This window comes from Electrophorus electricus, chromosome 6, assembly GCF_041902795.1.
Source record: "Electrophorus electricus isolate QZ-2024a chromosome 6, ASM4190279v1, whole genome shotgun sequence".
Classification (NCBI taxonomy): Eukaryota; Metazoa; Chordata; class Actinopteri; order Gymnotiformes; family Gymnotidae; genus Electrophorus; species Electrophorus electricus.
Window position 1 is genome coordinate 4,013,259 of NC_137502.1, and position 27,102 is coordinate 4,040,360.

The window sequence follows — 27,102 nt, forward strand, 5'->3', positions numbered from 1 at the left end:
CTGGGGCCTTGCCCTCTGCAGTAGAGTTCTCAGCCGCGCTGGACAACGGCGCAGTCTGCCCTGATGTTTCCCCTGCATTCCAGTCGACCTACGATGTGCAGCGTGGTCGGAATGTCATTCACTGGCTTCCAGCGACAGCACGGGCCTCACAAAAGGCCGCAGAGAGTGACTTCTTTCCCTCATGGTCATACTTATTAAGTCCAACATGAAACAGACAAGGCTTCTTTATTTCCTACTTTGGACATACACACACAATGCTGTTCTTTGCTGGTTTGATGTGGTGAAGGGCTCATCTGGGATTTTTGATGAACTGTCACATAGAAGGCTGGCTGTTAATGAAACACAATAAAGGTTAGTCTTGTACAAAGGGGAATCACTGAAACATGTTTGGACATTTTGTATTTATGGATGGTTCCACATTTGTCCTGACAAAATTAACCCAAAATTAAAGAGTCATATCCTACAGACCCTGTTATAAAGTCTAAGGCAGCTTCATTTCTGCGATGCCCAGATCCGTATCTGTTTTCATGATGTTACCTTTGAAAGTAATGATTACAAAGGCCCAGAGGGCCTCATGTTGCATCATAGGCCCAGCAGGTAATTATTTCTCCTTTACAACCAAACGAGTGTTTTTGAAACCACTTTTTAATCATATCCATGGCATGCCACTGCCAGACCTAGACACTCATTACAGGTAGCACCTCCAGTCATTTACTGCATCAGCAAGCTTGAAAGCAAGCATTGCACAAAAAATGTACACAAGCTTTAAAGTCGGCAAGTGTTTTGATTGTATTTTTTATCTTCATATCTTCTTTCTTGGCAATGGTGGCCAGGTCATTTCTAAATACTACTAAAGGAGCACTACCACAAGACTATGATTTCCCCTGCAGGTTTCCATGAAGCAACAGCTGCCAGTACTGGGTCACATCTTTGGTATCAAGTACCAGGGGAAACAACATGCTCCATTCATCAGAAACAGAGCTACTTTATTTGTCTGGAAGATTTTGCTAGCCATGAATCAGTGGCTTCTTGCAAAGTGTCGAACTGGCACAAATAAATCACGATCGCTTAGTTAGGTCTGCTCCAGCACAGAGATGACTCTGTCTCCACAGGCTGCCCTGATTTGGCGGTCCAGACAGCAAGCCTGGGTTGTTATTGCACTTTTTAAATGGCCAGTGCTTGTATATCATTGCAAAACCTGCCTAGGACGAGCTGAAAACGTTAATGTGGCACAAACAACCCTGGCTCCAGTGAGACCAAAAGCCAAACCGGAGCTCAGAGATGACATTAAATGAGAGAAAATGGCAGGAGAGCCCCTTCCTTTGCACAGGTATCGATTTAGTTCTGCAATGGTTGTGCTCCAGTTGTGGATCAATACAAGGCAGGGGACAGAAGATACAGAGAAATGTGAAAGTATCAATGCTTCTCTGCAATCAGAAGTTATTAATAGAGGCAGACTTAGGAATAGAGAGAATGGGCCAATAGCAGTAAGATTGCTCCTGCTGAGAGAGAAAGTTCTTGTGTCATCTGTGAAAAGGTGCTGTGTCAGGGCTCTCCTACATCCTCTGCCTCTCTTTGATGGCCTGCTTCTGGAAGGAGGTGACGCAGATAGGATTACAAAAGTGGATCATCTATGTATGTGAGTAAGTGCATGTCTCCTGCATGTTAAAAAATACATACTCGGTTCCTGTGTCAGTGATTTATTTTCTACAAGCGGTATACTTTAACCTTTAAAAGGGCTGAGGGTCTTAGACTCAACTTAGACTTAGTATGTGTATGGTAGTGGATGAGGGTGTTGGGCTAGAGGAATGTGTGTGGTGGTGGGTGAGGATGTTGGGCTGTAGGGATGCGTGTGGTATGGGTGAGGGTGTTGGGCTGTATGGATACATGTGGTATGGGTGAGGGTGTTGGGCTGTAGGGATGCGTGTGGTATGGGTGAGGGTGTTGGGCTGTATGGACACGTGTGGTATGGGTGAGGGTGTTGGGCTGTATGGACACGTGTGGTATGGGTGAGGGTGTTGGGCTGTATGGATGCGTGTGGCATGGGTGAGGGTGTTGGGCTGTATGGACGCATGTGGTATGGGTGAGGGTCTTGGGCTGTATGGACGCGTGTGGTATGGGTGAGGGTGTTGGGCTGTAGGGATGCGTGCGGTAGAAAGTAACAGCAGCATGTGTAGAAGGCTCAGCCACAGTGACCAGACCACACTGCCGCCAGAACACTCCCATGCTGCCCCCACACTTCCTTTGCCTCCAAACGTCACCGTTCGCGGAAAGTGCGTGACTGCAGTTTTCATGCGGCTTTTCCAGATGTCTGAAATGTGTGCAATAACAATACTACTATCCACTGACTATGTCTTCTGATTCTTCTGCTGAATATTTTATAAATTACCATTGTTCAGCCAAAATTTTTATCTGAATAGTTCCTGTTTTTGGTTCTTTTGTGATTACCAAATGATGATGTCTGGTTGCATCACATGAGTGAATGTGCAGTGGTTGAAGGGATGGCCGCAGACTCGAGCTGCAGTCAGTTTTCATCAGTGTGCATGTTGGCGTGGCTGTTTGGCGGTCTGCGATGCATTTTCCTGTCTGCTGGCTCTGCAGGAGGTGTAAAGGGGGAGTGCCTCCTGTTTGCTCTCCAGCCCAGCCTTCTTAGGAGCGGAGAGGAATGATGTAATGCTCCTGGCTGCCTCAGAATGAGCAAACCTACCCCCCTCCCCCGGCTGCTTTTCCCCCCTCTCTCTCTCTCTCTCTCTCTCTCTCTCTCTCTCTCTCTCTCTCTCTCTCTCTCTCTGTCTCTCTCTCACTCTTTCTCTACCCCCTACCCCTCCCATTCCCTGCTGCTGCTGTTCATAGTGGCTGGTGACTGTCGGAGTGCTTCTCCGTGCAAGTGTTAGCTGCAGCCCCGGGTGTCTCTTGGGATCCCCGCAGAGTTGCCGCTCCTCTTCCCCTCAATGCGTGACAACCAGAGCTGCTGCCGCCAGAGGAGAGACCTGCGCATTTGTCAGCCAAGGTAATTACTCACGCGCCAGACAAAAGGAGTGCACTGCAGATAGCGGGAGGAGCGGATGGTTCCAGGGAGGTGTGGAAAGAATGAGAAAGGGCAGGAGTTAGGGTCCGGGGGTCTTGAGCACAGCGGAAAAGAATAGGGCAGCCTGGGGGAATCACAAGCAATGCCGTCACCATAGCGGCAGGTGCCATGGCAATAGATTGAATTTGGTTCCCCGTGGCTGCCGCTATCCCCCTTGTCTCTTACTCTCTCTCTCTCTTCCATTTCTCTCTCTATCCTTCTCTCTCTGGTGTGCTGCCTGTAGTAAGGTGATGGTTACCATGGTTAGCAAGGGATGAATTCCTGTGCTGACTCCCAGCTTGTCCAGCAAGTCTCCTGAAAAGAAGATCCTTCTGAAAAGGAGATTCCCTCTATGAATTGAACCTTTCCTCCAGCTTGACAGTAAGAATTTCTTTCCATTTCTTTGGCTGGATGGCAGAGCAGATAAACTTGTTGCAAAGGTTTTGTTTCCTCAGTCTGTTACTCATACTTTCGGTTATTGTTATTATTATTTTGGCTCTTATTTTTCCTTGTGGCATGTATGAGGCGGTTTCAGCGTGGATAGATGTATAGATTGATTTGCGTGCATGACGGGTGGGGGGATGACTATGATGGAGCAGCTGCTTCGCCTGCATGCTCGGTACTCCGTGCTTACGATGCGCTACTCCCTCGTGCATCCACTCTTGTCTTCCTCCTTCACGGTGGTTAATAATATTTGAGCTTTGAACCGTTGTTACATTTTGTAATAGCTACATGCATATAACGAATGAGCCACTCCTAACTGTTTCCACGCATTGCAGTGCTTAATCCCACTTATTTGAATAGGAGGGATTGCCCTTTATTCTCCAGCAGTTGTCCTCTGTAAAGTCTGTCATAATTTGTCTGTTGCAGTGTTAATATTTAATACATCTCGTCTGCTGTGTGTAGAGGTGGTCATAACTAATTTATGAACAGGATTCCCCTCTTATTTCAGGGAAGGAAAATGTCTGTACCCAGCTCAGTAATCTTACAAAATTAATCGTTTTGAGTGGTTATCACACATAGGACATTTAAGAATTGGCCTCCTATAGGTTGTGCCTCGTGTAGTCATGCCAGGCAAGATTATTTCTGTCATTTTTGGAGGCCAATGTAAATTTCCACTGATCTGACCACTTATACCTATTAATTAGCCTGGAATATTTATAACACAAAAAGAAACCGGTAGATCCTACCGGCTCATATCATGTGGGTGCATTTGTGGGGAAATTTGAAAGCTGCAGCCTTGAGAAAAATGGCTTGCTCTGATTGGTGGAATGAGATCACATGGGCATGTCAGGGATCAATTTATGATATCCCAGTAGGGAGGAGGTCGTGTTTACCCTGCCTAAATGTCGCGGCCGGCTCCCGCAGTCGCCATGCTTTATGCACGTAGGCACCACTGTTAATATTCCATTCTATTATTAAATGGGCAAGGAGATTGACTTTTTGGTATCTAAAAGAGGCAACCTAATCCTAGTCTTTGTATATAAGATAAGGAAACAGTTTTTGTCCCAGTGACCTTCAAGAACACAACCCAATAGGTGAGAAATTAAATGGGCGTTGGCCTGAGGGCCTCCAAAGATTTGCTTGTGTAATGCCAAGAAAGGCAGTTTTCTCATGAGGTGTTTTCTTTATTGATCCCCCCTCTGGCAGACTTTGAGCAGTAATTAAAGCATGAGGAGAGCTTGTCAGTTCTGTTTCATTACTGTGTCATCCAGCAAACACCTCCACCTTTCCCTCATAGGGAATGACAATACTTCTCCTCAGAGACTTACCTACATTTCCCAGTACTCCTCATAGAGGTTCAAATGACAAATGTTAGGATTTGCCCCTTATTCTTGCCCAGTATTACTCTGTGGGAGTAGGTGTTCTTCAGCCTGTGGTAGTGTTCTGATAGCGACAATCAGAAGAGCATTTTCCAGTTACAGAGTGAGAAGGGAGAGAGGACCATCCTTAGAGACACTACAGCAAGAATCTGTGTCCTTGACAGTACACATCACTACCTCATCTCTTTAGAACTGCTACTTACAATGCTATCTATATAACATCTGTCCAATCAGCCCGTGTGTGTGTGTGTGTGTCTGTCAGTGTGTTTTTCCTTTTTTTTATGAAATCCCCACTTACATCTACACACAGAGAGAGAGAGAGAGAGAGAGAGAGAGAGAGAGAGAGAGAGAGAGAGAGAGAGAGAGACTGAGAGAGAGAGAAACAATAAGGAAAAAAGGCCAAATGGTTCTGAAATGACAGCAGCATTCAACAAACTCATTTTGGGTTTCAGTACTGACTAAGGAGAACTGAATTTGTTATTTGATGTCTTAAACCCTGCACCCTGCAGTCCTGGGGTTAGCTGTAGCTCTAACCAGTCCATCTGATGCAGGGGAACCAAGGCCACATGTTGCACTAAATAGCATAGGAAGGTATTTTAGATTAGAGTTAGACAAACTGACTTTTAAAGAGCTGGTGTTGGAGATTCATGATTGGAGTGTGATAGAAGAAGGCCCCTTTTGGCCTTTTGTTTGTTCTGTAAAACTACCATGAATAAAAAATATGGGATTTCCCCAGTTGCAAATGTGTTGTACTTAGACATGTTTTGCAATGATGAAAATAAAAGAAGCTTTTCAAATCTCAAAATTTCCCTGGCACTGTTCTCTGTTCTTCTGGCAACACCATTGTCTTAATGTTTGCTATTGTGTCTGAATTAAGTCACATTATATGGTAATGATTTCAACTAAATATTTGCAAAAATAAAGAATGGCTAAGACAACTAATGTTGATGATTTTCTTGGAAACCAGTTGTATTTCATTATAGAACTGTTGCCAGATGATGCTGGATGTCTGCAGACCAAACCAGTGTTTGCAAGGAGGGAAGTCACTGCTGTCACATAGATATGCTTTGATTTGCTTTGTTTTGTTTTTCACCTATGTGCCCTTCTTTGCAGGTAGCATTAAGAACATGTATTGACTCAGTGCAAATGTTGGTTCACGACCTGTCCAGATCTGTTATTCCCACCTGAACTGAAATAAAACAGATGCTCCTTTTACAAGCTCAGCAGCCTGAGAACTGAAAATAATGCCTGCCTGCACACCTTTTTCTTTTTTCAGAAGATGTCCCAGTAATTTAAGTCTCCCTTTTCGTGGGAGGTGGGTTTTTTTGGTTTTGCCTCAGCCTTGTGTCAGAGGAGCCAAGACTAAGAAGAAAGGAAGCAGTTAGTCATTTTAGTTTCATTAGTCAGAGGTAATTAGTGTTTTATTGGATGGTCCCCAGAGAGCTGGCTCCAAAGAGAGAGCTCTGTTGGGTCTGGTAGCCACTGAGTCAGTGCTTCTGATTTTTATTTATTTATTTAGTTATTTAGTTATTTGGGGGGACTTTGGGGTAACCCACACCAGGATGATAGATTTATCACCCAGTGGAACAAACCAGTTATACACCCAGTGCAAGTATCTATAAAAGGATTCACAGGTTGCAGTACAAATATGTGGGATTTCATAAAACTGACCAGGATTTTTTGCTCAATCTGAATAAGTTGTAATGCATTTTTTTCATTTGAACATTTCTCATCTGAAATGAGGGTGAATATCAGCAAAGTCTCCTGCAGTATCACATAGCTGGTAATAAAATAGGAGAGATTCAACCTGACACCGGTATTGTCTACTTAATTATCTTTACCCTCCTTGTCAGCAGGGGGGAGTTGGAGGTGGGCAGACGACAAACGATACTCTGCACACTGGCAGCCGTAGCACAGACATGAAAGGAAGCCTCTGCTTTGATATGGGCACACAGAGGCACCTGAGGAGCAGGCTGGGTTTTCGCTGGGTGCCAACGGCTTGCTAAACTCAGCACGTCTATTCTCTACCTCATTGGAGAGAAGACATCGTGTTCCAGCTCTCTGCAGTTCAAGAACCTTCCAAATTTTGGCCCTAAAAACCCATAGTTGTTTAATTTTGGTTGTTCCTCTGGCAGACATCATCAGTAAAGACAATGTCCATCTGCTCCACTTGTAAGAATCACTTTCCTCAGCTTCTTTATAATACATATGAGGAAGTATGTTTTGGACTGGATCCTAAGCATTTTTAAATGTCACTTTTCTCACTGCATCACTCCTTTGAAGGTTAATTGTTATCTGTCCCTAAGATAGCTACAGGATTATTTTAATCTGTTTTTTGTTCTTGGGTCTTACCAGTTTTGGGCCTTAACAAATTTGCATTTTGTGAACATATGAGGTAATTTTGTTGTTTTCTTCTTTTTAATTTAATCACATCCAGACCTGCTGTTTTTGATTTATACTTGGCTTATGCTCTACTGTATTATCCCTGCTTGACTTAGTTTAACTTTTAGCTTCATGATGGCCTTGTTTAATAGCACTTTAGTGGTCCTCATGTTGGGAGTCACCTACAACAGACTTCAGATGTAAATGCCACTTGTATAATGAACCCTAAAGCAAAGGTTATCTTTTTCACACATAATCATGCCAATAATGCAACCACACACCACTGACCGAGAAACAATAGGCAGTCTCAGCTTGCTTACAGCTAAATGCTGTAAATGTTGTCAGGTGGTCTTCTGAAACTGTAGGGCTATGGTTCCTACACAATTTAGCCAATACAATGTAAATACTTGTGAATTAAGGACATTCTGTACTTTAACCTCTTATTATTTCAAGGCCATTGTGCTGTAGTGTAGAACCAAAAAACTAAATTTGTGTCATTGTGTAATTACTTTTGGACTGCCTAATGGATATGGGGAGTAGACTGGATTAGGCTATAGGCATGGACAAAGCTCGGGACTGATGACCGTTTCAGATGTATTTTTAGAAAGAAGACAGCTCAACACATCAGAAACCTTATGAGTCAGTATTATAATGTAATGGGTTAAAGCAAGCAAGCAAGCAAACACACAAATGTTTTTGGGGATAAGTGTGTGCATCCATTTGACTGAGCTACCTCTGAATTGTGTCTGAATGTATATTTTATGCTGCGTACAAACAGGAAATGCTAATGAATTGCAACACCAAATGCTGAATCTTTCTGAAAAGCATTTCCCTGCCGGCTTGAAACTCTTCATTTTGCCAGCCAGAGCAGAATTTCAGCAACATGCCGTAAGAAAAAGATGCTGCTATATGCTTGAAAAATAAATGCTCACTCTCCATCAAAAGAAGAAAGAAAAGTCCCTGATAGAAATCTTTAGTTCTGTGGCTGAATCACCAAAGACTGACTCTGAGGAAAAATGATAGAGGCTCCAAAGAAGTGGACTGACGTTCCTAAAGATTTAATGCTATGAAATCATTGCATACCACAACAGGTTGATATAATGTTCTCAAAAGACCACAACATAAAAAAGGTTTTATCTACAGAAGATCATACAAACTGATGTATGTTTATTAAATAGCTTTACACAGATACTCACCTGAGATAAATATCTCATTTTCAGTTAGGCCCCATAAATATATTTTATAAATTAGAGTTAATAATATATTCAAATGCAAATAACAACTAATAAAATGACCAAACCCCCTCCAAAAAAAATAAGACTTGCTCAGTATTGTCTTCATTTGAGATGCAAATACAAATCATTACAGAACATTACATTTAAATATTAGGACAATAGCATATATGAACACAAACAAGCTATATAAGCTTTCAAACATAGCGGTGTCATTAGTTGCAGTTTGAAAATCAGGACTTACTGAGAAATACAACAGTACAGTCTGATTCACCATCACTATTATTATTGTTCATGGTTTTTAAAATGCTTTACTCATTCATTGGGAAATGTTTCTTTTCTTTTCTTTCTTTTCACAATCTATGTTATCTTTTGTTCTCCTCAACAATGAGGAGAACATCATCTACATCCAGCCAGAACATCGTGAGCTGCTAATGCTGACATTTAAGCCAGGTGCTCAGGGCCTGTGGGCGCATCTCACCACACTTGAAGTAGAGCCTGGAGATGATTCACTTCGATTAAAGCAAACTCAAGAAGACAAGTGGGAGCTCTCCAGCCAGTGAGAAGATCATCTGCTCCTGCGTGGATATGTGCTTGCCAAAGTGCCACACCAGCAGACCGATGGCAGCATTTGCAGAGCTAACTTAGCCTGTTTGCATATTGTGCAAGAAATCTCAGTACCATTCTGAAGTACGTGAGAAATGTCACCGCAGCCAGGACATGTTACAAACTTCCATTCCACAGTGGCTAGTACAGCACATCAGTGCAGTATTCTGTGAGTGTTGTCTATTTGTACTTCACAAATCTTGACCTTCTCTTCACGAATATTGACCTGTTGTGCACTAAACAAATCTTAACAGTAAATGCTGGCCTTTCTACATAATATAACTTTCTACATAATATGGCAGAGTTTTGAAATGTTCACTCAGACACCTTAGTCTGCTTGGTCAGGATGACCTGATTTCAAATAAAATCTCATTCAGTGTGCTCAACTGTTAGCAACCTGGCAACAGTATTAACGTTCATTTGTGTGTGACCGAGCCAGGGACATACAAAGTCAGAGAGGTCTGTGCTTCTCTCCTCTGCCATTATGGATGTCAGTGACAGGAAAGCATATCCACTTGACATGGTCCAGTATCCAGCAGTCTCTCCACAACTAGGTGAAATATCCTTCATGATGATGACTCAGTATGCCGTAGTGTTGGCTCAGTGTGCAACTTTAAGATAGCAGCTGTGTCAGCTAGGGATAAAATGTTTGTTATGTGGTTTATTTTGCTTTTAGAGAAAACTAGATTTTTTTTACAGTTGCCTGGTTGCAATGCACATTCTAATCTATAGAGGTCAGAATGAGCACTTTGCCTGAGACAGCACTATTGTCTGATAATACTTTTACATGTTCAGTCCTCTTGTTGAGGTCAGTTCACCTATGCAAACCATCATATCTGGGTGCCTTTTGAATTTGAGGCAATGTGAAAATGTCCCTTTGACCAATGAAACCCTCCAGAAGCAGACAAATAATCTGTGAATAATATGAGCAACACTAATCCATGTTTTGATTTGGGGGATTACACGCCCCCTGTAGTGTGAAAAAAAGAGAGCAAGGATGTTTTGAACCAGTGTTTCACTCTGCTGTGTACCCATGGAGCCTGGGGAGGTCTCCTTTTAGATGATAGACTGCCAATGAGGTGGGGGGGGGTCTTTGCAAAATATGTCTAAAATATTCAAAATATTCTTGCCAAATCATTCTTCGTTGAAGCCACATATAAGGACTGAGGCTAGGGTAGTATTTTTTGGAGGTCAAATCCCAGCCTATCCTGTGTGTTTGTGTGTGTGTGTGTGTGTGTGTGTGTGTGTGCTATGCAGAATCCAGGCAGTCAGTCTGCCGAGGGTTAAGATTTGAGACGAGACAAGCCAACTCGCCTGTTTGCCTATTGTCCTGTTAAATGACACGAGACACGAGCCAGGGGATGACTGTCTGCTGTTTGTCTGCTCAGCTAATGTGTGATATAAACATAGCTCTCTTAGCTGTCATGGCAGATAATTAATGTATATAAACTGACCTATTGGTTGCTCCTGCAGGTTTTGTGATACAGGCTGACCTGAATTTATTGCATTCTAGATTTTAAACCGTATTATTCTGTGTAGTTCTATGTAGCATTTAATAGACTTTCTAAATGCAAAATTCCTCTTTTTTTCAATTTCTGGGAGTGACTATGAGCAATATGGAAATAAACAGAAGCACTCTTTTTAAATTGTTAGTGTTGCTAGCTAGCTGATCTCAGCATTGTTGAGTTTTATGGCTTTTATTGAACTACTGGGAAAAGGAAGCGTTGAAGCTTTTCATCAGGGGTCAAAAGGAACTTTATTCTATTTAAATTTGAAATTTGGAATATAACCATTTTAAGTAAAATTCCAGTAAAAATCCAAATTCCCCCAAACTTAATTTCATTTATGTTTAGTCCCACTTTGGCATGTTTATGTCTATAGACTGCTGAAGTAAAAAGTTTCAGTGGATCACTTGAACTTGTTTTACTATTATTATTATTATTATTATTATTATTATTATTATTATTATTATTGGAAGCAAGTTTTTGAAATGATTAAGTGATTATTCACTTAAGTGACTATTTTTGTAAAATGAGTAGCATAATCTCTTTGTGGTTATTGAAATTGTTGTGTAGATTAGAGTGAGTTACATAAATACAAACATACAAAGATTTTTTCCTACTTTCCATCTTTATAATCCACAGTTCACCCCTGTGTTTTCCAGTGTTAGACACTCCATTTCACCCGTTTTCCAGTGTCCAACACTTCAGCTCACCCAAGTTCTCACTTGCGCCGGGACATTTTTAATTTGGATTCTCTTTTCTAAATATAGTCTGCAGCAGTTCCTTTACCAGGAAGAAAAGCTTCCTTAGTTTGGCTGGAGTTGTCAGTAACACATCAGTAAAGCACAGGCTCCAGTGTTGAGGTCAGCATCTTGGGTAAGCCAGACATTTGCTGAGTGACCCAGCACTAGAGCCTAAGTCATGTGACCTGGTGGCATCTCAGGCTTGCCTGGTTCCCAGCGATAGATGGTGAAGCATTCCAGAGCCTGACACCTAAGCTCTTATTCCTCCTGACTGCATAGCATTGCTCCTTCAATACATAATTAGCCAGAATCCTGGGGGTTCTCCTCTGAGGCAGCTTCTCTCTGCCTTCTCCCGGTCATCATGACAGTTTCTTTTGTCTGACGATTTGTTGCTGAGAACTTTCAGCTCTCCATGCTTTCTGTTGATGTGAACTTGATTCAGATTTGACAGCCTGGATGTTTTTCTCATTTCTTGTTAAAAAAAAAAATAGCCAGAGAGAGTGCTGCCTGATGGCACGGCACCCAACCCCTCTTCATGCGCTAATGGAGGGCTGTCTCACAGCTAAGAGCGCGGGATGACAGTCATGAATCCAGTTTCCAACTTGCTGGAAGGTGCTTGTCACAGACCCAGGGATAACATTCATTAATACTGTTTCATTTTGAGCCAAGTTCATGCTGTGTGCATAGACCACTAGGAGTATGCAGCTTCATCCTGACACACAAGGCTCTTTTCAGCGTATTAAACAGCGTCTTGGCCCTAATAGGAGTGCCAATGAAGGCTAGCTGGCATCCACACAACAGCACGGACTGCAGTTTTGTTCTAGGCAGCCTTAGGTTTTGTTCGAAAACCATGCCTATGGATCTGTGAATACTCACAATGGTGGTGTCACCTCATCAAGTAAAATTCAGACAGTTCTTTCTTTTCTTTCTTTCTCTCTTACTTTCTTTCTTTATAAGATTCTTTTTGCTGGTGCTATTGATTCAGCTTTCCTCAAACAAAGTGGAGATGTAATGCTGATTGGTATTTCCTGACCTTAGAAATTTCTATTAATGAGTGCTGAAACAGGTTAGTTCTAACTCCAGCATAAGTAAGTTAACTCTAGTCACCAAATGCTAAAACAAAAGCTAAAAGCAAGATGTGACATCTGGTAATCTTCTCTCCACTTCTCTCCTCTACGTTTTAGAATCTTTAAACCACCAAAGGAATTGTGTCTCCTGCCTACCCCCTTTCTGGCCGCGTGTTAGAGGCGGGGCAATAGATTACACCAGAGGCACTACACCAGTGCGTCAAATGTACTCTACACTCTCCCTCGCTCACATATACACACACGCACTCAAGCAGAGCACACACGAGAGAAAGAGTAGACTCTGCTCTTCTCCACCCTTCAGAATACAGCACAACAAATGCTGGATACTATAGTCTACTGTACTGTACTTTACTGTACTACACGGGCATCCTGTTCCTGCCTTAAAGGAAATTATTACACTTTGGTTTCTTCTTCAACAAAAAGGAATTTTTTGATCACTCCTTTTTGAGGATTCTTTTCCTTTTCCTTCTGTGTAGAGTGCGCAGGAAACCTGAGGAAGCCCCGAGCAGAGTGAGTACTCACAGCTGCGACAGCCTTGTGTCGAGTGCTTCATTAACTGACAGCTGTTAATGATTGATCTTGGTCCACAGGGTGTTTGTTTAGTGTGTTGAATGGAGGGTTTAAGAGGCAGTCCTTCTCCTGTTACGACCTGCCGGAGGAGGGCTGTAGCTCCTGCTACGTTTGTTGTCGTGAAGGTCCACTTTAAATCCAGAGTGGGGAGGGGGGTTAGTGGCTCTGACATGAGCCAGCCTCCCTGTAGTAAGACTGGTAAGACCTTATCTGCAAGGTGATAGGACCACAGGACGGTGAGCGCAGCTAGCGTCTGTGGGAGTACGGGTGCGCACATGGGGGTCGCAGTGGGGGGGTTGTGGCACTACCACACCAGCTCCTTATGTGAGAAAGCTGCAATTTACCAGGGTGTGTTAGAGTTGACACAGGCTCCTCTACAGTATAGTGGTGGTGTTACTGCCAGAGACAGAGCTGTCTTGCTGCCTGAGCTAGCAGAGACACGCACACACAAACACATCCACAGGGCTTACCCTCCGGCCGGGGCCTGAGCCAGCAGACAGGAGTGAGCATGCCAGCCACTATGCTGCAGCTTACTCGCAGAGCTGCGGAACTTTCCACAAACTCCTGGTGACGATGTGACTTCACGCACACACATGGGGGGGGGGGAGTGAGTGCCTTAAACTTCGCCACGCTGAGCTTGCTTTACTTCGGGTGGCTGTGCTGTCTCCAGGCTGACTGTTTGGGGTTAAGCCACCACAGGATGTCTGTCTGTGTGTGTGTGTCTGTGGCAGGGGTGTGTGTGTGTATGTGTGTGTATATAAGTGGATCCAGGTATTAGTAGAAAAAGCTTTGCCAATTACTGAAGCGCACAGATAAAACTCCATGCGCTATATCTGCATGTATGGTAATAAGATTCCTCGAAAGGGTTACCACTTTTTTCATTTAATTCTGACTACATGAGATAATATTCCCAGTAAACTGAATACTTCAGGAAGTTCACTGGAATAAAACCGGAATAGAGTTAATGAATAAGTTGAGTAACTTTAGTTTGGATTTATTTTATTTATTTATTTGTATTCTTCATGACTGGTGATAAGTATGAGCATTAAATTCAATCTCAGGGAATCTCCAGGCTGATGTTACTTTTTCTGCCTGATGGTTATTCTGGTATTTTTATTTGGACAGCTGGCCATGGACGACCTGTCAGTAGGCTGTAAACTATAGGGACCTGTACCAAATGCTAAGAGCAGATAGATAGCATTTGTCCTCGACGAGACACTACTAAAAAGATCTTCACATAGATGTGGAAAAAGCACGTCTAGTGTGTTCATTTTGGAAGAAAAGATGTAAGGGGGAAACATAGGAAAGCAGAGCACAGCAGAAAAGATCAGAGCAGTGGAAATGTAGAGAAAGTGAGAGAGCGAGAGAGAGAGAGTGAGTGAGTGCAAGAGAGAAAGACAGACAGACAGACAGACAGACAGAGAGAGAGAGAGAGAGAGAGAGAAAGAGGGAGAGCACTGATAGCTTTGCCCATGTGTTTTTCTTGGGTCTTGCCAATAAAAAAAACAAAAAACAAACAAACAAACAAAAAAAACAAATGGCTATAGAATTGTAGTTCTAGGAGCCTGGACAATGCTCTCACCTGTATGAGGCTCTCAGAAAGGCTTTGGCAGGTGGTTAGAAGATGATGCCAGCTTGGTCAGTAAATCTATGGATACAGCCCCTCTCTCTCATGTGCATAGTAGTCCCAGTGCTGTGAGAAGAGAGAACCTTTAGAGATGGGGAGAGGTTTATAATGGAGCACTGTGTAATACTGAAACCTAGTGACAGCTATTTATAGATATTAATGACCAGAACCAGAGTCAGGCTGTTGTATATAGTATGTAGGGAAGACTGTCAGCCCTCTTTGTTTCTGTACTTCCAGCCATTGCACATCATTGATTTAGCTGGGGTACAAGAAGTGCACTTAGCTTTATCTCTGGCTAGCATCTAAATGCAGCGTGAAGCTTCACACGTCCTGGCCTCTCCACCCCCTGTGTTCACACCTGGTCTCTGTTTCCCCAGAATGGATTCCCAGCTTTGTCTTTGCTTCTCCTCTGTGCACGAGTGTGTCCTCCATTTACGCGCCTTTCTTTGCGTTTGCTGCAAGAGAGATAAAAAAAATCGGATCGACAAACTAGGTCGGAAAGATCCAGGAGTGCAACGAAGCATGGGTCGGCCCTGGCTTCAGTTCCCTCGGGCCTGAATTCTGCCCGAGGTACGATGCTCCTCTCCCCCGACCTGTTAACTGCTGGCAGCTGTAAGTAACCACAATCTATCCAGCCGTGCTTGCTTTTTTTAAGTGAGCACGTCATCACGTCGCCCTGCCCTGCAAACTGGATGAAATAGTAGTGTTACCGACAAAGGGATGTGAAGAGTCAGATCAAGCAACACTCAGCTTCAGCTTGGCAGACGATGAGAACTAAAAGGGTGGGACGAGAGAAGGGTAGGCAGGGCCAAATGGCAGTCCCATCTCTGGGTGCACATGGGTCAGGCTCCTGGCTCCGAGGGCGGGGGCTCTGTGCACTGGCTGCTGGGAACCGGGCAAACAGGCGTGCTGTTGGGACATCAGAGCCGAGGCCTCCTCTGGGTTTTTAAGTACAGTCCCACAGCAGTGGGATATGGGAAACGATCTCAGACTGCTGGAGCAGGGCCAAACTCCGGAGCTTGGAATCAGTATGCTTGCCTTTCTGTAATGAGTGCTGACATCACAATCCCAGAGGCTTTGACATTATGAACCCTCGTCCTTATTTGAATTGTACCCAAGCATCTAGAGTCAATTGTTTAAGGAGGAAAAATGTTTATCAAATACAATGTGCTCAGATTTCTCATGTTTGTGCCTAGACAATTTACATTCTGTGTTCCACTTCTTGTTACAGACACTTATATTCCATCTTACACCTGCTCCACTTGCATGGCCATGAAACTTGATTTATTAAGATCTGTTTTTGGCTTTTGGAATGTCAGTAACCAGTGTCCAAGTCTTTCATGTGTGTACGTGCATGAATGTGTGTGCGCCTGTGTGCGTTTGCTTGCATATGAATGTGGTGTGCAGTGATCTGATATCTCAGAGTATTCTGTGTCCTTTGCTCTTCATATGGCTCCATGACCCTGGCATGCTCCCTCACTTTGCCCATGGGGTGATACACAACGCACAGCCAGTTTGCTCGGCCATGCCTCCTCTGATCTACCGACTTGTTTCTTTTTATTTAATCTAAGCCAGCAGGCCCCAGTTCAGTTCTATTGGACAGGCCCTGTGATTTAGAGCATGTGCAATCCATGACAACACATGAGATGAGAAGGAGAGTGTGCCTCTGTCATGTGATCATGTGTTAGGAAACCCTGCTGATAGCAGGCGGGGGGGGGGGGGGGCAGAGGAACAGCAGAGGGAACTTTGGAATTGGGAGTTATATTTATATAGAGAAGGAATTGAGGGTGGAATGTCTCTTTCTCTCGCTCTCTCGCCAGTACGATTTTGATTTATGGAATCCCCGGCCATTCCTAATATCGCCTTCAAACCCTAAGTAACAAGATATTCATTTAAGGAATATACTATAAAAATACTTAGATTTATAATATTAAGATTCCTGCTATAAATTTGAGTATATCTGTGATTTTGTATCTGGCAGATATGGTGTACTGTTTTGGAAACTGAGCATGTTGAGTTTCTTTAAGGGAATTGATTGTCAAATGTCAATTTTAGCATCTGTGCAGCTGGTGCATCTGTGCAACCTCTCATTTACTGTCCCTTGATAATGCAAAACTATGTAAATATATATGTAAAACTGTTATATTTAGCCACCCAAGATGCAGTGTCATCTGCAAAGAGAGGTTTTATAAGTTACTATAGAAAGAATTCAACTTCTTCCTTTCTCTGTCTCCTGTCTCTGTCTCTCTCTCTCTCATGACATCAATGGCTTTCTCATTAGCAGTACTTCCTCTCAGTGTTGGCAGTACGACCCAGAACTGGGTTGTAATATTTTACGGCTCACAGTCCAAATGGAGGCCCCTGCAAGCCCATCATGAAGCCTCTTCCAGCTCTTTTTTTTATGGCAGTGCTGTCCCACCATAGCTCCAGACTCTAGTGCAGTGCAGTTCAGTTAGCTGAACTGAAGTGATGTGAAGTGCAGTGCAGTTCAGTTGAGATCAGTCCAGTGCAATTCAATGAAGTGCAGTGCAATACAGTGTTCAGTGCAGTTCAATGTTTTGCAGATCAGTTCAATACAATGCGTTACAGTTCAGTGAAGTGCAGTGCAATACAGTGCAGTTCAGTGGAGTTCAGTTTGGTGCAGTGCAGGACAGTGAGTCCAGCAGTTCCAGATTGTGCTCTTATCTCTTTGTATGGCACTGCAGTCCTTTATTACTTTACCTATGCCGAAGAATCTACCTTACAGCAGGGACGGCTGGTGAAGCCAGCTGCAACTCCATGTCTAAGGTTGGCAATGATCTAAAAGCTTCTTGTGCTAAAAGAAAAGTGAGCAGTTGCCACAAGTGTTTGGAGAAAGAGAGCGAAAGGGTAAGGGTACATGCTGAAAAATTTATTGCAACATATCAGAGATATGACGTGTTTAGGCCCAGGGGCTGAGGGCCTTTGCCCCGGTTTGACATACGGAATAGCTGTTTTTTTTTTTTGTTTGTTTTTTTGAGCAGTTTTCCTGAAGGGTGACAGTTTTTTTCTTCTTTTTTTATTGAGAATTACTAGATCCTGGTGAGGAAAGATTTATCATCATGTTGATATTTTGATTGACATTGTAATTGGATTCAATTGAGCTCCAGGAAGCTATTACATTACCAGGCAGTTATTTAAAATCATATATTTTCATTATTTTCTTTATTTTTATCATTATCACAAAGCACCATCAACATTTTTAAATCATTGAAATGCTCTGTCCTTCTAAGACACTTATTTAACCAGAACGTAATGTACTGTAGTGGGTGTTTCCCCATGTCTCTAGTTTGCAGGGTAAACTCTTACAGTCTGCGTTTTTGCTCCTTATAGTGATCCTCTTCTGCCAGCCTTATTCCAGCTTACAGTCTTAAAATTTCTCGTTACATTTCGAATTAGCAAAGTGATGGCTGATGCCCTCCAACCCCCGCACTGCTGTGGGGCTTCACAGTCCCCAGGTCAAATCATGCATACATGTGTTTTGCTGGCTGAAACACACCTCTTTTGTCTGCTGTGGACAGTACTGCAAGAGTGCCATTTCGCTTTTGATCTAGCTTGTGCCTACCAGATGAGGGACGGACTGACACAACCTAGTTTGGGGTTTTAGGTGAAGAAAAGCTCCTTACAAGATGAAGAATCAAATGTTCAAATGCTTTTTGGATTAACCTCCAAAATGTGCACCAGAGGGACAAATGGGACCCGTCAGTCTTAGGCCAGGGACATACTGACCCCACTGTACGCTGTGAGATGGCATCAGGCTGTTGGAAGGCGTAGGTGACTGACCGTTACCCATACTCAGTGCGGTGTGTTCTGCACCATTTGCTCTAGCTGGTGTAGGTGTAGAGTTTTGTGATTGGCTGTTCAGTCTAAATTTGACTCAAAATGAGATCATATAGTCATAAACTGCATAAGGGTTTTCTGTCACATTGTGGCTTGATCTACTGAGGCAGTGTGCTAAGCTAACAGTACATTTTGCTACATGGAAAATAGACTTTCTGGATTAAATATGTAGAGAACAGGTTATTAACTTGACATTACCTTATGCAATTTTATGGAAGGGCACAAGAAGAGGTAGGAGTCACTCAGAAATCAGTATATTCATTACAAAAAAGTACTCATTTTGGAGGTAGATGTTTTCTTTTGAGTTATTTTCTTTTGAATTGTATTTTTTTTTGTACACACACAGAATATGTGTGTAGTTCATCAGCAATTGTCTGTTTGATGTTTTCAAGTGTGACCAAGGACAACAGTGATCTGATGGAAGGCGATCACCAGTCACTCGCAGTTAGCGCTAGTTCTTCAGTGTCAGTTTGGTGTGTCCCTAGCCTTACATGCTCATATGGTTGACCTTGTTTTTAAAGTCACTCAAGGACCACATGCCATGAAAAGACCAGCTATGTTGCCTGACTTACCATAAATTCCACATGTTCCCACTTGATGTGATAGTTTAGATAGTCCTGTTATCAGCAGGGACTTCATTTCCGATTCTGGCAAAATTGGGTGAAGTAGTTTGAACGGCGAGACAATTCTGCATGTTAAACGATAGGCCAGGTTAATGCTGAGCCTGCCTTTAACACATCATCGTATTCCCATCTATCCGTGTCATCAGTTCCCACCTGCGTGTACACGGCCCAGAAACGCTGTGTGGACATGACTAGGGTCAAACTCTACAGGGAGCATGACAAGTAATGCTAGCTTCCTCATGGTTAAAAATGAATGGGCAGAAGTCCCAGGCCATTGAGCAAGGCTTAATTCAACCAAATCTTCACCCTTTTGAAGGTGCGAATGAAAAGTAGTTCACTTTTTGAGCTGGTGTTTTTCCAAGTGGAAGGGGGTTAGGGTGCAATTTATTGTTCCAAAAAGGATAGAATGGCTTTCAACTTCATCAAGTTTCAGCTTGTGCTGATCGCACCTTCCAAAGCAAGAGTTCACTGATTTCAGATCAGTCCTTAGTGGCAGTGTCTGCCAGGCAGAGCTATCCGATATGCTGCAAATCCCTTCTTTGAGACTGCCTGGTGAAATAGAGAGGCAGTCAGCCTTCTAATTTGTCTCACCTTACAGATCAATATGACCATCTCACATTTCCAAACTTCTACAATTTGAGCACGAATGCCTCAGAGCCCCTTTAGATTGTTTTGAATGGATTGTATAATTTTTTGTGAAATATCTTTGAAAAACGCTAGGTAGCAAAGTAATAGGTCATAGATTCCCTTTTTTGCATGACAAGACTTGAATTGTACATTTTCTTGTTGGCAGAAGCACAGTGAGTTAGGCAAGCTGTCACTCTGATTGACATGACCCATACTGGCCTGATTAATTATGGGGCAGACAACTCTCTGGGGTCACTGCCCGTTGTCTAGGATACAAATGCATGAACAGCAGAATTGTCTTAAAAATGTAAAAGTAGCAAAGGACTATTAGGATCACAGGCATGGCTGAGATGCCATCTCCACGGTAACTTCACATGCCCTAGAATGTGCACCCTACTACTGATCCACCCACGTTTGTATGGGGGCCAGTCAGCCGCTTCAGTTATGGAGGGATAATTGGCCCAAACGCCCTTGAGCAAGAGAAATGCATGAAGAATCAGCAGCTCAAAAACGGCTGCTTGCCCATCTAGCGGTGTGCACAGTGTTTGCACAGTGCAGCAGATGTGTTTCGCCTGCATATTTAAAGGACACAACCACAGATGTGAAACATTCAAAGGAGTAAAGAAGATTCAAAGTTGCAATCTTTGCACCCTGTAGTAGATATTTGGCCTCTGTGTGTCTGAAAGCTGTGGGTGTGTCTCATCCCAGCAGACTGCCAAGATTGAGCGCACTCACCATTCCTAGCACAGACTAATTGTGGTGTCAGGACTCCTAGCCACAGAATCGCTGCTACACTCCTTTTCTTCACACTTCTCCTCTGCATTGCTTTATTGTGTAATCTACACGGTTTAATGTGTGATGGCATTAAATACAGTATTGAGACATTCTTGGCTAACTTTCAGCATGCATGTCAACAGTGAACCCACCATATAAAAAATCCTTGTGATAGATGTTATAATTAAATTTTTGATAGTCATTTTCAAAAGAGCAAAAACTCATTTTATATTCTTTTTTTGTGTTTGGTGAATTTAATGTAGAAGTGATGTTCAAGCTTTAAAAAAAAGTACAAGTACTGGCTTGCTAGACAGCTCAAATTCCACTTCTGGTAGAACTCCACTTACTAATTGGTGCTCTTGAAGATTCCCTTCAGGGAATATCATTTGGCTTTATATTGGTATTATATTGGACCTATATTGAGCCAAGGACAATTGTTAAAGTGTTTAAGTTTATTAATTAATGGAGGTTAACACAGGGTCAAAGGTACAATGAAATGTATGGATGAGAGCAGATCAGATCAGCAATAAAAGCACTGGCCATTTGAATATATAATATATAAGGCTGGGAGAAAAATAGAGATGGAATATAAATAAACATGTGTGTGTGTGTGTGTGTGTGTGTGTGTCCATATGTTCTTAAATATCTCTAATATCTCTAAAATGTACAATGTGTTTCAATATATAATCACTGTAAGCTTGAATTAATTCAACCTAAATCATCTCACACATACATTTATAATAGTGATCGAGTTGATATTAGGCTGAAAAGCAAATTTATGTTTCATTCTTTCAAATTTATGTTTCAATTTATGTATCAGTCAAGTTTCAAACCGATATCGCTGTTAGAACAAGGTCAAAAACCCAGGGATCAGGGAATAACTACCACAAGACTGAGGTTCTCAGCCAAGTGCAGGAAGTGGTGTATAACAGCAATGTCTGCCTTTGTGAGAGGACACTGATGACTGAACATCAGTGCTGAAAATGTCACCTACCTAAGTTCAAGTTTCTAGACTAGTTATGATCTAGATTTCAATAAATGTACCAAACAATTAAAAAATTTGAGCTGTTACCACAGTCACAGCTAATAATTTCATCTTTCATTACCTTTTTATTTTAATACACCAACTGTTGGTATATACTCATTTTCTGTGTGCTGCGTGCATATATGGTTTCCTTTCCTTTCATATTTGCGTGTAAGACACAGGGGCTTTCCTCTGTCATGTGCTTAATGAAGGGTCTGTGCTGTGCTTGTCACAGACAAGGTCTGAAAGAATGGTGGCTGCTAAAGGAAGACTTCTGGGAGCTAGATTGCTGCTAACATCAGAGGCAAAAGTCCATGTGTTCATGTGCAGGGCAGTGGGAATACTGGAGGAGACACAAACTATCGTTGGTTGGGTTACGTGCGTTGAGACCCCGCCCACATTCCCTACACACTCTTGGTCTTTTGCTACGATTGATAGCATTAGCATGCTCCCCAGCACCCTGTGTTAGCCAGCATCTCTATTAGCCATTTTGGGCAGGAATTCCGGCATTCTCCACCCTGCTGGACATCAATAGCAAGCAAACCTGTGTGCTTTGTTTTCAATGAATGCAAGCCATGGCTAATGATCCAGAAACAAAAAAATTAGGCATGCGTTCATGTCAGTGAGATGCTAGCATTTATTGTTTGAGAGATTTACTAACGAAAGTGAATCCTTATGATGTCAGTGCTGTTCTTAAAAAACTAGAAAGAGAGGGGAAAACATTATTCACATAATATAAGTCAACGACAAAGGCATAACAGGAAGCGATGAAAATATGCACATGAGCTGATTGGAGCAGCCCATATTAGCCTATCAGGCCTGCCCTGCACTACATATACATCCAGACCGCCACAGCGAGATAAAAGTGAGGAATGAGAGTGGAGTGGTAAAGCAGTCTGACCTACTTTCAGACCAGTCTCTGTTTAGAGCTCCTCTCACCTGTACCATACCCCATACAGATGGAACCATGGCAGACTGCTTAAACAGCCTTTGGCAAAGCTGATGCCAACCTGTGGAATTGTTATTGCAGCGCACTGCTTTGTGTACTTTTAAGCGAAAATTGTTTGCTGGGATAGATCAGTTTTCTTGGACTGAGATCTTGTGAAAAACTCTAACGGTAAAAGGAGGCCGAGGTTCACTCCTCAGCCATCTCAGATGAACTGGAAAGAATGCAGATCGTTTGGCTTTGATCCTCAAGCAGTTCTCAAAATTAAACAAACTGACAGCTATTTAGAAATATTAGTTGTGCCAGTGTGATCGCTATTATGGTCTGTGGCTAATGAAATGGTTCATTTGTTCCAGTGTAAGTAGGTGTTGTTTTTGGTGTTGTTGCACTATGGTAGTCCAACTATGCCTTCTGGCACCCTTCCACATAGGTTGTTCTTGTAATTACTCCAGGTTTCCTTTAGGATCTTGAGCAGAAAGTGGCCCCCTGGTAGCCATTATAATAACTCATTTCTTTATGGCTTCTCTGGGAAGTGGATGGATTGAACTGACCTGCTGGCTTTATGCTTCCAGTGTCAGAGATTAAATCATGGATGCCTGTGTAATTAGCCAGTATAAGTCTGTCGAGCTGACGTTAGGATAAGGAAAGACCTTTGCTGAGAATTTCAGTCTATACTGAAGTGAAAATGTTGGTACAGATTCTGAAGCACTTATCTTTGGTTCTAGTATTGCTTTTAAAACTGAAATGGAAATTGTCCACTGTCTTCAATCATTTTGCATCTTTGGCAACAACAGTAATGAAAAAGAAAACTTTAGTTTTTTTGGCTCCATGATGCAAGAAGTCCTTGTGACTTCAAAGGTAAAAATGTTAGACATTGTTGCTGTTTCTATTGCCCCTGCAAACACTAGAGATTTTGTTATCGTTTGTATTATGGAACTAACTTTGAGGGCACCAGAAAAGAGCATGTTATGAGCATAACTGTAAGCCTATAATACACTGGATGATTTGAAATCAAACTAATTTCAGAATTAGAAATAGCCTTCACATGTAACACAGATTCAAACTTTACATTATCTTAAGCCCACTCATTCCTTTGAATCCTTTTGTCCAAACATGTTTTTCAAAGTTGCAAACAATATAATTATATGCCGTAGAGTGTAGATGTCAAAGCAAAATGTCAGCTTGCAATATTTGATTACTTATTCTGGATCTTTTTATGCCAGCTACCCCAGGAAGCAAGAACACTTAATGTTCACAGAATAAACATACAATGTGAGACAGGAATTGACAAAGGAAGCCATATATAATATCACTCCTCATAGCACTTACAGACCTCCTTATTCTCCAAGATATGATCTGTGACTTCCTCTGTTCATTGTAACTATAGATCTGTGTATACAATGCTTATTGAATAGTCAACGCCCATAGCATGTAGTGTATTTATTTAGAGGTATAGTGTAGCTTACTGTTTGAGATAATTATGTGGCATCATCATTATAGCACTATAGCTTTGCCAAAGTCTGTTCACGTAAAAAAGCTTCAGCCATGCTTGCCAAGGCCTGTTCATTTGATCTGAAGGTGTGGTTAATAAAGACGGCTTTTTTAAAGACGATATACAGAACACAACTTCTGTCTTCAGTTACAGCTTGATATAGAGCACATCAAGTCTCTGAGAGTCTTATTTTGTACAAATGGACAAGGTGAATCAAAGTTTTGATACTTCCTTTGTGCAATTGGAGCTGTGCAAAGCTGCAACATATAAAAAAGGATTCAGGGTACCTTAAGAGAATCACCAGGCCTTTTTGCTTAGTTTCAGTAGTGGTTAATAAAAAGTGGTAAACTAAAAAACAGTCCTTTATCCATCTGTTAGAGAATTTACTGTGAATATTAGTGTGGTATGACACTCACTACAGGGCAACACACAGAAGGTTTCACTTTAAGGTTTTAATCCCTGGCTGATATGTTTTGCCACTGGCAGGTTAAGGACAGGTGGACACTACTGAAGAAGTTGGAGACAGAGTCCTTACTGAGGAACATGTGCTTAAGATGATGCTCCACTAATGACTCTTCCAAACGTCCCAGGCTAGAGGAGTATTTTACATGGTGAAAACACACGTCATGAAAAGTTGATGACTTTATTTTTTTATGATGTCACTTCCTGAAATGCCTAATCACTGTTTGTTTTATTGCTTTCGACTGGTCTCTTTGTGATTTTCATTGAAGTGTTTAAGAGGTATTTCACAAGGCAATATCTGTTTGTTTTCTGTGAAATGAAAGGAAAACTGATTTAAGTTCTGATAAGGCATTTTATATATGGATTACCTTTATGGATTTTTTTATGGATTACCTATTGCCTCTCACATGGTAGTAAATATGGCAAAACAGATCCAGTGCACACAAGACCTGAAGTATTACTCTAAAGCAGTTCATCCTACAAAATGTGACCTTGCTATTTTTTTAAACGATTAATAATTGTGGAAATGATTTAATTCAAAGTTAATTCAAAATATTTTTTGTGGGTGTATGTACTTTGCAGATTTCTTTAAATTACTAATTCCTTTTTTAACCCTCTAAACCGCTATCCAGTAAATGTGTGCTAAGAAGCCATTCTGATCCAGAAACAGGGTTAGCAGTCTGGTCGCTTTTAACCTCCTAGGAGCTAATGGCAGTTGAAGGGCTTTCCTTAGACACTCCAAAGTCAAAGTCGACTTTTTATCTGCTCGTACCCATATCTGCTATGAAATTTCTAACGGGAATGAAATGCAACTTTATTTGAAATATTTGCACATCTGAAGACTTCTCGTTTTCAAGCAGCATTGGATTGAAGAGGCATGGAAGATATTTTTGTCACTTTTTGTCATATTTTGCATTTATGCAATTCTAAGACCCTTTCATTTCATTAAGATAATATTTAAAGGCTCTCTTCCAGAGAGTGCCCTTCATAAAATAAATCTGTTGCTCATGGGAGTTTCCAGAGTAAAGCTACTTTTTCTTCATTTTCAAATTGCAGATCAAGCCCTGGTCCAAGAAGTCTTTCCATTTTGATTTGGCTCTTTAATAAGATTTTAATTATACAATTAAAGGCCTTTGAAGGAGCATATGAAGGTAATTAGCACTGGCCAGATCACCCAGGAAGGAGTGGGCTATTAATTACTCTAAGATGGGTCCAGGGAGCATTGTGGAGAAGCTGAGGACAGGAGAAGACACAGTCATGGATTCCACTGTCACTGAATCACAGTTTCCACACAGCATGACATGAGAAGAGCATGCTTCTGAGTGCTTAAGGGAGTTAGGGAAACACTCAAAAATCTCTGTCACTGGAGTCACATTCAGCTAATGAAAGTTCAACCAGGAAGTGCTTTGATCTCATCTGACCCAGGTACCTGTGGAGCTCAGTGAGTGCTAATTTATGTGCCAGACGTTTTCATCACCAGCGCTTAAAAAAATCAATGAGTCATCTTTCTGGCCCACATTTATAGCTGAGTCTTCGTAGTCCTCTGTGTTCTGATGGATGACACCAGATGCCTTTCTCTCTGGCACACACACACACACACACACACACAAAAGCACATGCATACACACCTGTAACCTTTGTACTGGGTGATGAACAAGGTGACGTGGATAAAGACAAGCAGTGTGCATCACAAATAGCCCTCCCCACCCTACTATCAAAGATCTTAAAGACAGGTGTCCTACTATCTGTATTTACAGCTGCCTTCCCTCAGATGACATATTTGCCAGGAAGTCGTTATTTACCAGTTAGAAAGTCTCTGTGTTAGACTTCAGTAGGGAAATGTTCTACTTCCCCATAAGTGTTATGACCTATGTCATGTGGATGACTGACAGACCTTCAGTTTGTTACTGATAGACACAGCAGAAAGCTCACATCCATCATCTCCAGAGTGCATCAGTTCTCATGTAGACTCCTTAAAAAAGAGCTTGGCCTTCAACTGTCCCATGAGTAGCTATATTATCATAAACATCTGAAGTATTCATTAAAGTGGGGGTGGGGGTAAGGGATAAGGCAAGAACTGAGGACAAAGCCTTTGCTTTTTCATGGCTACACATTTTCACTGTCCCAGAAGTCTTGCTGAATGCTCGACTTCTTCATCCAGTTTCCTTATCAAACCACTGGCAGAGTTTTGTTCCAATTTACAAAACTCAAGAGATGAAGCTCAACCCAAGAATTACACAATGATGTTGATATCACTTGGACAAAAAGTGAGTTGTGATGTTTCCATTTAAGGGAAAATGGACTTCATCACAAAGTTGAGCAAAGTGATTCATCTTTGATGTTTGTTCGCCAGGGTCTCTAATGTCAGGATCACATAGCGTCTGGCTGTTCTTCACTGGAAAGACTTGAGAAGAATACTGACAAGACAATAAGTTAAATCATCACCGTAGGATTATTCTGGCTATTGAAAAAGAAATATCATACATACTGAATAATAAAAATTGCTCTGATAACCAACAAATCTTACTACAGCTCTGCAACTCTCTATGTTCACCATCTTGTCCAAATTAGTAAAGGTAGTATTAAGTAATTTGTTCACTTTCAAAGTGCATAGGAATGCACTGGCATTGGTCATTTGGAATATCAAAGCAGCCTT

At 42.0% G+C, this 27,102-nt stretch overlaps 1 protein-coding gene across 8 annotated transcripts in view; it reads left to right on the top strand.

Annotated features, from left to right (window-relative positions):
- Positions 1–2,806: 2,806 nt before the first annotated feature.
- sema4ba (sema domain, immunoglobulin domain (Ig), transmembrane domain (TM) and short cytoplasmic domain, (semaphorin) 4Ba) overlaps positions 2,807–27,102 on the top strand; it is a 57,691-nt gene continuing 33,395 nt past the window's right edge. Inside the window, exons 1-3 of one of the 8 annotated variants that reach the window (XM_081715246.1) lie at positions 2,807–3,010; positions 3,312–3,448; positions 6,744–7,062. The gene's annotated coding sequence lies outside the window, so the exon portion shown is untranslated. The other 7 variants (XM_081715248.1, XM_027004584.3, XM_081715250.1 and 4 more) reach the window with 7 other exon arrangements.